Below are 12,150 nucleotides of genomic sequence, written 5' to 3' on the forward strand. Positions count from 1 at the left end.
CATGCACAAGTCTGATAAGGGACAAATGTATTCAAATTCCTTAAAAGGATTATCAGCCCCTGTAGCGGTTTCTGATCTCTGTAGCTTGTTGGTATTTGCAGATCAGCCTTTCTACACTAAGAAAACCCAGCAGCTTCTGAAGCTGGGCACAGAATGCTGCATATTTGTGAGCGTAACCAAATCAATATTTAGAAACATGTCTGAGAACTGTCTTCATATTATGATTACTAGTCAAATCTGTTAGGAGGGTGATAAGTTTATCTGGATCTTTTTATGATAGTCACCTGAGTGGTTCTTCAATTAAAAACTTGAAAACAAAGAAATTACAAATTAGCAGTGGACCTCTAGACCAGTGTTTCCCAACCTTGGGCCTCCAGATGTTTTTGGCCTACAACTCCCATCATCCCTAGCTAGCAAGACCAGTGGTCAGGGATGATGGGAATTGTAGTTCAAAAACAGCTGGAGGCCCAAGGTTGGGAAACACTGCTAGACACTATGCATGAAGTCCTATCGCCCCTGGGAGACATCCCAGAAGCCATATAATGCATCAGGTTGCTCTCTTTGAGAGGAGAGAGAGAGAGAGACAGCGCTCTGACATTAGTGAGGGAGACTGAGAATTCAACAGCATTAGGTTTTTTTTAAAAGCGTTTTAAATACGTTATCATACTGTGACACCAGATGGCGCTGTAGAGTTCCATCTTTCGGCAATGTGATTTCCCATTATGACATTTACAATGTGTTTTCCTTAAACTTTTTTTTTTTTATGTGTCTAGATCCAGCCTAAATGTTCGATTCACTATTCCTGCCTCTGGGGCAACTCCTGTGACTGTTTCCTTATTAACACCAAAGCACCAATATTGGTAGGAATGGGAAAATAGGCATGTTGAGGACAATAACAGTGAGATCTGGGGTTTCTTTTAACAAAAACTGGAAAAGGATGGATGAGTATTCACTTCTGCCCTGCCAGCAACAGCCCAGCAGGGCACTGGATGAGACAGAGACACTGCTTTCATCTCTCCCCATACCCACAACTTTACGACTGGATGGAAATAAAGTTACTACAGCACTACCCTGGCTCAGTGTTGAAGACAGAACCTATTTTCACAAGAATTCTAGCTCACAGCAATCCAAGTGAAAAAGTACTGCATGTGGTAGAGAGGGAGAGTTTCCCCCATTTTCCCCTGACGTGGTCTTGCTGAAAATGCGCTTCCCGGGAGCTGCTATTTGCATCAGGAAGAACGCTCCTGGGAATAACAGATTTGGATATTCCACAAAAGAGGAAGGGTATCTTTTTATATGCGACGGCGGCAGCAAGAGTTTTGATCGCAGCAAATGGAAGAGTAATGAAATCCCCTCTATACAAGATTGGATCCAAAAGCTGACAGAATATGCCGAATTAGATGGTTTATCAGAAAAAAATAAAGAATAAATCAAAACAGGAATTTGTTTCAAAATGGGAGCTTTTCAAAGATTATCTGAAAAATCAATATAGTAGTTTAAATTCTGTTGCAGCATTTGAGGAACTTCAGTAATACTCGCAAGGTATATATAAGAAATTAGATTTATTGAGAATAAGTTTAATTATGATAAAAGCGTATACTGGCAAAAAGTAATATGAATTTGAAATATGGAACAGACGGGAGGTTGGGTCTTTAGTGTTAAGACCAATAGATGTTTTATTGTTTGCTAAGAAAATGATGTGCCTATGGTTATTTTTGTAATTTGTGTGTAATTTGGTATTTGTGTGTGTGTTTTTTTCTTGTTGTATAAATAAAAAACTTTAAAAAAGAAAGGAAGAACGCTTCCAAAGGAAGGTGAAAATAGTAAGAATCAAGGCTGGAATGAACCAATGAGAAGCAAGACACAATATCATGCACAGTTATCACCTTGAATTCTGTTTGTTACCTATTTTCTACTTAAACCCGCCACTGATATTTAATTCTTAACATGGAAGGGAACCTGTTTTGTGCATGCTCACACCATTATAATGAGTGGGCCTTTTAATCTGCTTGAATTCCTTGTTCCTTTAAAATGTTATTTGGTGGTGGGTGTAATTAAGGATTTGTGGGATACGTTAATTTTAAATGCTAATCTGCTCTGATCTGTGAAACCTATCAGTGTCTCCTGAGCACTGCATCATTGAATCATGAGAGCTGAGATACGGCACTGCGAGATTGAAGCACTTTTAATTCGGTCTTGTTGACCTTCCAGTGGCAATTTGAGAATGGCTGAAAAATGAACCCTTCAATGATAAGGCTGACTGTCACTGAAATTTAATTGTCCCCGGTGTTGGAGTGATTAGTTTTAGGGCCTTCCCTTGTCAATGCTTGAGCTGGCGTTGGTGGCATCAATAAACAGAATACTTTATCAGCTCTGACAGTTATGCCTGAGAGCTATGATTTAAGATAAACCTGTTTGCTGGGGAGAAACACCTTGGTTCCTATTGGTGTTTGGTTTGGTTTTTACTTTTTTGACTTCTAGGAAGTAGGAGTTCTGATCCAGAGTCTCCTCTCCATGCTTCCTGCCTCCTTGCAACCAGTAGCTAATCCCTGCACTTAAAGGTATAAATGGGAAAACAAACAAAATGTCAAGGCTCATTATGGGAGAAAACACCAGACCTTAGTCCATAGCAAATTGAGTGGTGACTTTTAAAAATTATATAAAGGTAAAGGTAAAGGGACCCCTGACTGTTAGGTCCAGTCGTGACCGACTCTGGGGTTGCAGCACTCATCTCGCTTTACTGGCCGAGGGAGCCGGCATACACCTTCCGGGTCATGTGGCCAGCAGGACTAAGCCACTTCTGGCGAACCAGAGCAGTACACGGAAACGCCGTTTACCTTCCCGCTGGAGCGGTACCTATTTATCTACTTGCACTTTGATGTGCTTTCGAACTGCTAGGTTGGCAGGAGCAGGGACCGAGCAACAGGAGCTCACTCCGCTGCGGGGATTTGAACCGCCAACCTTCCGATCGGCAAGTCCTAGGCTCTGTGGTTTAACCCACAGTGCCACCCGCATCCCAAAAATTATATATACGTATATAAAATCCAGCGCATGTCTAAACACTCTGGTAAGCTGCTTAAACTTCAGGTGGATCTACACACAGGAGGAAAATCCCGCTATAAATAAGCCAGAAATTAGATCAGGTAAAAAACTATGGGAAATCACATAGAATTTTTTTCTGCTCTCGACACCACACCATCTGGTGTGGCATGTTTATATCGCATTCAAATCATTGTTTCTTTACTAACGTAGCTGAGTCCTTTATTGGGTATAACAGATGCTTCACAGACAGACATACTGCACCATATTCATCACTCCTGATCTCGACATTTGTGCAGAAGCAGCTTGTCCGGTGTGGTGGAGTCGTTGCATTAGCGTTCTGATCACCATTATGCTTACTTAGAGGGAAATGGGAGAAGCCAGGCAGTGTGGAGGTCTGTTCAGGGCAAACACACCAGCAGAGGCAATCTGATATTCCTGCTGGTGGATTTGCACTGCACCAATCTCCCCACCAAGACCAGATTAAAAGACTCCTGCTTCTTGGGAGAAAAGCAATGACAAACCTAGACAGCATCTTAAAAAGCAGAGACATCACGTTGCCAACAAAGGTCCGTATAGTCAAAGCTATGGTTTTCCCAGTAGTGATGTGTGGAAGTGAGAGCTGGACCATCAAGAAGGCTGATCGCCGAAGAATTGATGCTTTTGAATTATGGTGCTGGAGGAGACTCTTGAGAGTCCCATGGACTGCAAGAAGATCAAACCTCTGCATTCTTAAGGAAATCAGCCCTGAGTGCTCACTCGAAGGACACATCGTGAAGCTGAGGCTCCAATACTTTGGCCACCTCATGAGAAGTGAAGACTCCCTGGAAAAGACCCTGATGTTGGAAAAGATTGAGGGCACAAGGAGAAGGGGGTGACAGAGGATGAGATGGTTGTACAGCGTTCTTGAAGCTACCAGCATGAGTTTGACCAAACTGCGGGAGGCAGTGGAAGACAAGAGTGCCTGGCGTGCTCTGGTCCATGGGATCATGAAGAGTCAGACAAGACTAAATGACTAAACAACAACAACAATCTCCCCACCACCTTGTTCGGTCCTGCAACCCACCAGCTTGGGAGTGTAACGGCTCCGTCCAACCCAGAAAGCTGCTTCTCCATCTGTGCTGTGCCCTGAACAATATGGCTCAAACCCTCTCAACAGTCTCTGCAATAGTCCTTGAAGTGTTGGCCCAGGGAGGTGGTAACTGGGCTCTGCTTCAGAGAGGGACACCATGCAAAGATAACTGCAGTGAATGGGCTTTGTCGAGCAGTAAGTGCCGTGTGGATACCTCACCTCACTCTTAGTGCTATGTGTATAATTATTCACCGATAAATTTGATCTGAACCACCTCCTTTATTGTTGGGCAGATGAAGGACACCATTAAAATGTATGCAATGACTCTGGCAAAGCCAGTAAATTATCTGTGCTCTCCTCTGGAGTGTCTAATAAATATAATAAGCATGATGATTAATCTAATCACCAAGTTGATAAGAAGCGGTAAACAATCCAGAATCCAAATGAATGCTTTTTGTCTTTTCTGGGATGGGGGTGGGAAATTTGATATCTAGTCTGCTCATTTTACCAGCTGGCAGAACAATAGAGTTCCCCGTTTCATATAATTGAGATATTCATACAGGTTTCACCAATGAGATGAAGAAAATTGCAAACGCTTCCAACTCCCCAAACCAGCATATACTAAATTAAAATCCATTGTCATAAATTCATTTCAGTTACATTTAATTTCATGGTATTGTGGCGTGGGCGTTTTTCCTCGGAGTTGCAAATTTCATATTAAACTCTTTTCCTATTCACCCCTTCTCCCAGATCCATCATTCCTCTGGATTACTTGACCGCATAAATGGAAGAATACTCCATTTGACACATGTCTTCCTGATACTGTAGTGTTATGAAATCCCAAACCTCATCTTAAGAGCAAAATCCATGTTAATGTCATGAAATTTCCCTCTCTGCAAAATTTCCCTTGGTTTTGCTTTATAGGGTGTTGCTTCAAACTTATCAGTACATACAATTCAACTGCGGGCCTGGAAGAATTTCAGTTTTCAACTGGGAATTCTCCAAGGCAGAAGAGGGCAGGGAGATGATTTGCTGCATTGGGCTGTATCCACAGGCTTGTGAAACTAACCTTCACTGTAGCCTTTGTCATCCTGCACAAAAGACATTCCACTAGCTGGTGTAATTGCTGTGATATAGGTAAAGGTAAAGACAAAGGACCCCTGGATGGTTAAGTCCAGTCAAAGATGATTATGGGTTGTGGCGCTCATCTTGCATTCAGGCTGAGGGAGCCGGCGTTTGTCCACAGACAGCTTTCCGGGTCATATGGTCAGCATGACTAAACTGCTTCTGGCACAACGGGACACTGTGACAGAAGCCAGAGTGCACGGAAACATCATTTACCTTCCTGCCGCAGTGGTACCTATTTATCTACTTGCATTGGCATGCTTTCATACTGCTAGATTGGCAGGAGCTGGGACAGAGCAATGGGAGCGCACCCCATCGTGGGGATTCAAACCGCCAACCTTCCAAGAGGCTCAGTGGTTTAGACCACAGCACCACAGCACCACCCATGTCCTGAATAAACAAGCACACAATCACTGATAGGTCCACCCGCCATTGTGAGGCTCAAAGCAATGAAGATGATGCCTCCCCAGCTGTTGACATTGGCTGTGGGTTTCTTGTGATGTCACAAAAGCACTTGGCAACTGAGTGGATATAAAGGCTGGCCAAGGGGAAAGCCCTTTTCTGATTCCAGCAGGACACACCTGGCAATGGATGGGACATTCAGCACTGCCCAGGTTTCTTCCACTTGGAGAAGGCAAACTGATGAATGGAAGGAGGCAATCCTCTGGCAGTGGGATGCTAGGGAGCGATAATAAGGCAAGTTTGGTTGCTTGAAGGCTGCTGGTATCCGTGGTTGGAAGCTGGCTGATGTCTCATGATGGACCTAAGAGAAGCTGGCAGATGTTGGTGGATGGAAGCCAGTGGCATTTGGATTCAGAAGTTGGTGGAGTCTACAAGGCTAAAGCAGACTGATATTTGTGGATGTCGGCTGATGGAAGTTCACCTTTGGAAGACAGTCAACAGAAGCCAGTGGATCTTTGTGGACTGAAGCAAGGGTATGAATCTGAATGGATGTCATCTTTTTGGATGTCGGCTGGTATATGTGTGAGTACATGGGATGTTTCAAATGTGGTTGAGGCAGAATGGTGTTTGCATGTGCACAAATGTGATGTGTGAAAGAACAGTTGAATCCCATGGGGGGGGGGAGGCCACCCCCGTACTGTTGTGATATAATGGTGAAACAAAAAGAAAGCTGTGATGCACATGCAGGGTCATTGGTGGCATGCATGCAATGCCACAGAGAAAAAGAGAGCAACCGCAATGCACATTTCAGGGAGAGGACCAACAACAACCAGCAACATTCATAATAAAAAATTTTGGACAGAGGATATGCATCTTAACACATTCTAAAGCAGGCATAGGCAAACTCAGCCCTCCCAATGTTTTAGGACTACAACTCCCATCATCCCTAGCTAACAGGACCAGTGGTCAGGGATGATGGGAATTGTAGTCCCAAACATCTGGAGGGCCAGAATTTCCCTCTGCCTGTTGTAAAGGCAGTAGCATCAATGATGCAGGTTGCATATTCAAATGAATACATTACTGAGACGAGTTGCCCACTATACTTAATTGAGAGGCACTATTTTTTCTGTGTCCCTATATAATTATCAACTTCTCCTAGTGTCTTTTTTCTTTCATTGCAAGCAGCTGTGGGAAAGGGAAGGGGTTTGGATCAGAGTTGTGACACTAAGGGATGAGGTTAATGTGGGATGTAAGAATCAGGTGCAGTCAAACACAACATTGCTAGAATAGACATGAAGGTTGTCTCAGTCCTCTAGCCGGAACTTCCTGCTGAGACGAAACTTCCTATGTGTAACTTGAGATGGGTGTGGCCTCTCCTGAAGTAAAAGAACTAGAACCACAGGCTGGTGACCATCTTGTCTCCTCTTGTCTCTATTGATGCCATCTTAACAACAGCACTACTAAAATGCACCCTTGGCTCCAGGCCAAGAGAAGAATAGAGGAGCTTTCTCCCATAAGGAGATAGTCACCACATTTAAACTATGTTCTAACCTTTAAAGTCTGCCTTCTTTGTGTGAACAGATGATTACTTGTCAGTAAACGTTTTATACTATACAGAAGACTGTGTAGTGTCTTATTTTAGGAGGGATTAAACGGGGGAAATACCAGAAAATATTTACAGAGACTCTTAACGAGTCTGAGCAAGCTATCTGCTGTGCTTCTGTTTAAAAAGGGGAATGTTAACTCTGCTGATTTTGTTGAACTTGTAAAGACAAGTTGGGACAATATATCCTTCCCCTCATCCCTAAACATTCCCTTTCCCTCATGGTGTTTCCCTGAGATATTAAACATTGGGGAGTGGGAAGATGCAATGTCCCAGTCCGCACATAACGGCTTAGCATGAATGAGCAGAGAGTTGACACTCTTTATAGGGAAGGCGTCCAAGGGTGGGTATTCTATCTTACTGAGCAGTGTGTGCAACAATATGAATGTCATTTAGCGGTTGGGAGCTCAGAAAAGATCTAGCACCTGAAGCTCACATATTCTTCCTGAAATTGAGCTTTAGAAAGACGAAAATGTTGTTCCTGTCTTGTTAGATAAAGGGCAGAATATAAATTGGTTTTGATGTTATGAAACCATACTGACCTACATTTAGAAACAGCGCATGGGTGGCTTATATTGATTTGTTTAATTAGCTAGATATTATGTTTGCTTTTTATTTAACCAAAAATAATAGAGCCTTGGGGCACCTAAAAACAGATAGATTTTATTGTGTCATAAAGTTTTGAGATCCTGAGCCCAGGTTGCCAGGCTAAGGGAGCATTATTCTCCTTTAGCCAATAGGCATGCACAAGGCTTCAGCGTAGGGAGGGCAGAATTGGTCCATTTGGGTTTCTCATTTTTCCAGTCTTCAGTATTCCCCTTTCTGTATCAGTTGGTGATTTTTTAAAAAACCAATCTACGTGAAAATTCAGACATATTTTCATGTACATTTCTCCTATCCACACATTTTTGTGGGACAATTTTGCCTAAATTCCGTTTTTCTTCTTCTTGCAAGCCATTTCCCCTAATGCAACCGCAACATGATTTTCTCCTCCATCCTTTGTTCAGAGAGAGAGAGAGAGACTTGTTGGGAAAGATCAGAAACCAGGAAGACCAAGTACTCTTAAAAGACTGGAAGAACTTTTTCACATATTTGAGAGATCACTGCAAACATTGGAATTATTGGCAGGGATACAACGACATGAATTTTGGATACTATGATTATATAATAGATAGAATACAGTAAAAAATGCAGAAATAAAAATTAGAAATGGAACCCATGTAGGGAAGGAAGGTCTGAATGTTCGAAAGAACCCTTTTTAAAAAAAAAAAATGAAATTGTTATGTTTGTTGTGCACAACCTTTATGTAAAAACAATTTTTATTTTTACTTTTTTTAAAAAAAGCTAAGGATTCCAGGAGATTTGGGACACTTCACTGCTGAACCCAGATATATAAAAATGGAGAGACAGTTTCAAAACAGCAGCCACTGTATCACATCTCATAGCCTGTAATAATCTCCTTCTGTTAGTTTCTACCCAAAATAAAGGGAAACAAATCGACCCCAAAATAGCAATAATCATCACCTTCTTTTTGTGGCTCCTCCTTGAGAGCACTTGGCACTTTGGGATTATTATTATTATTATTATTATTATTATTATTATTATTATTATTTTGCACATTTTTGGTGTGCACCCCATGACCCCATGGACTGGAAGATAAGGCCCAAATATTTGAAAGCTTTGACCTGTTTGATTGGCTGATTGGCCATACGCCAAGTGTGGGGCCTATATTTTCTTCAGAAAACCATAACTTTGGTTTTCTGATAGTTTACGACCAGGTGTTCTCTCTGGCAATACATTGAGAATTCTCTTATCAATCTTTTTAGGCCTATTTTTGTTTGGAATAAGAGGACCACATCTTCAGCGTATAATAGTACAGAGGTTGGTTTTGAGGCCAGGTCAGGGGCATGGAACTCTGGAGAAGTTAGATACTGCACCATGTCGTTTATGTATAGGTTAAAGAGTGCCAGAGTTAAATGCATCCTTGCTTGACTCCCTTTGTGGCTGGTACAGATCCTGTAAGTTGGCCATTTGTAGAGCAATGCACTTTCAGCACAGTGTCTTTATAAAGGTAAAGGTAAAGGGACCCCTACCCATTAGGTTCAGTTGTGGCTGACTCTGGGGTTGCTGTGCTCATCTCGCTTTATTGGCCGAGGGAGCTGGCGTGCAGCTTCCAGGTCATGTGGCCAGCATGACTAAGCTGCTTCTGGTGAACCAGAGCAGTGCACAGAAATGCCGTTTACCTTCCTGCCGGAGTGGTACCTATTTATCTACTTGCACTTTGACATGCTTTCGAACTGCTAGGTTGGCAGGAGCAGGGACTGAGCAATGGGAGCTCACCCCGTTGAGGGGATTCGAACTGCCGACCTTCTGATCAGCAAGTCCTAGGCTCTGTGGTTTAACCCACAGCACCACCCACGACCCTGTCTTTATAAAGGCAGTTAATCAGATATAATAATCTTCGGTCTATGCTTGAGGTGTTTAATTTAGCCCATAGTCTTACTCATGAGACTGAGTCAAAAGCAGCTTTCAAATCAATGAAAGCAGCATACAGCTTGCTTGGCATATTTATCTATGAGGTGGGCTAGGACAAAGCAATGGTCCTCCTTGAGAGGTTCAGAGGTCCCCAATTGTGGAGTGCTCTCCCCAGGAAGTCTTGCCTGGCACCTTCATTACATATCTTTAGGGCCCAGGCAAAAACATTCCTCTTCTTCCAGGCCTTTAGCTAATTAAACAATCTATGACTTTTTAAACTGCACATAGGTTCTTGTTTTTGCTAATTATTATGTTATATATATTGTGTTTTAATATTGCAAACCATACTGTGATCCTCGGATGAAGAGTGCTATAGAAATTTAATAAAGAAGAAGAAAGGTAGCTTATCTCCACTTAACTGCTGTTGCAGATCGATCCTGCTGTAGCATTTAGGCTCTGCATTAAAAGGCCTATTGCTACCCCTTTCATTTCATAGCATTTTTGCCCCACATAATGTTTTCTCATAAGACTTTTTGTCTGCTTGCCTGTAACACATTAGCACTACAGTCCCTCTGATGTATTTGTGTTAGGTCTAGATGAGTTGTTTTAAGATTGTTTGCAAATGCTTTGTCAAACATATAAATCATTCTCCATACCAAAAAAGGATTCTCTGGGTTTTATTGCCTAGAGGTATAAGAATTAGATGGGGAAAGTCTTAAGCAATTGCTTGCAAGACTGATGTTCTATCCTTGTTTTCCCCAGTTCAGGGCAATTTCAATGTAGCAGTAACCAGAAATCAATGTTGCTGCTGCTTCAGTTTAAAGCTTTTATTGGTGAAGAGAGAGGTACTGTATTACATTGAAATAATCCTTGTTATCTACTACAATCGCTAAGCAAAACTCCACTTCTCTTGTTTAGCAGAGCTAAATATCACACTGACAATCACCGTTCCCTCCTACCTGACCATTGCATTTTCACTCCTGAAGTAGTTTCCAAGATTTTGTGATCTACAAGTGGAGAAGTAAATATCATGTCTGAGTGGATGTAGCAGCAGGAAACAGGTTAGCTGACTGCTTTCCAACTGCATATTCTTAATGTGCCCCAGACATATTTTGTCTTCCTTTCACCTTGAGATATTATGAAAGAAGTAGTTAACCTACATCTCAGACAATAATGTCTGGGAATCAGTGTGTTTTTACATAAGTAGAATGTGTCCTTTTATGTAAAATGCATCTCTGGGTGATTTGTGGGGCATAGGAATTCGTTCATTTTTATTTATTTATTTCAAAATACAGTCCAGGCCACCACATGGTCTGAGGGATGGTGGACCGGCCCACGGCTGAAAAAGGTTGCTGACCCCTGGTCTAGGTCTTTGCTTCTGGAACTAAGTTTTGAGTTCTGGTTGACATTTGGGGACTGGGTTTGGAAACTGGAAACATCAATTTGGGGGTTGGGGACTGCCCTGATGGCAGTAGTCTCAGTCATGTGACACTCCTGGCAAAATGAAAAGAAGGAAGTCAACTTTTGTTTGTGATTCCTAGTTGTGATCCAAGCCACATACTCATTTGCTACAATTGCCAGTTGTGGCTTGTAGCTACTGCATTTGCTATCATATTGACGACAACAACAGCAACAACAATTTATTTATACCCCACCCATCTGGCTGGGTTTCCCAGCCACTCTGGGCAGCTCCCAACAGAATATTAAAAACACGATAAAACATCAAACATTAAAAACTTCCCTAAACAGGGTTGGCTTCAGATGTCTTCTAAAAGTCAGATAGTTGGTTGTTTCCTTGACATCTGATGGGAGGGCGTTCCACAGGGCGGGCGCCACCACTGAGAAGGCCCTCTGCCTGGTTTCCTCTAACCTCACTTCTCACAGTGAAGGAACTGCCAGAAGGCCCTCGGAGCTAGACCTCAGTATCCGGGCAGAACGATGGGGGTGGAGATGCCCCTTCAGGTATACTGGGCCAAGGCCATTTAGGGCTTTCAAGGTCAGCACCAACACTTGTGCTCGGAAACATTCTAGGAGCCAATGTAGGTCTTTCATTTCATGTTTTCCGTGGGCAGGGGGAGTGACTGGGGGTGTGTTGGAGAGTGAAAAGGGGGGTTGCAGGGTCAGGTCCAGTGCACGGAGAGAGTTTTTGAGCGGGCAGAGGAGGCAGGAGTGGGTTGGACTTAGAGAGTGAAAGATGGGGTTTGCACTGTTAGGATCATCATACTCTCATGTGGGACGCGGGTGGCACTGTGGGTTAAACCACAGAGCGTAGGGCTTGCCAATCAGAAGGTTGGTGGTTTGAATCCCCACGACGGGGTGAGCTCCCGTTGCTCGGTCCCTGCTCCTGCCAACCTAGCAGTTCAAAAGCATGTCAAAGTGCATGTAGTTAAATAGGTACCGCTCCGTTGGGAAGGTCAACAGCATTTCCGTGCGC

Source organism: Podarcis gaigeae (genome assembly GCF_964106915.1).
Source record: "Podarcis gaigeae genome assembly, chromosome: 11".
Lineage (NCBI taxonomy): Eukaryota > Metazoa > Chordata > Lepidosauria > Squamata > Lacertidae > Podarcis > Podarcis gaigeae.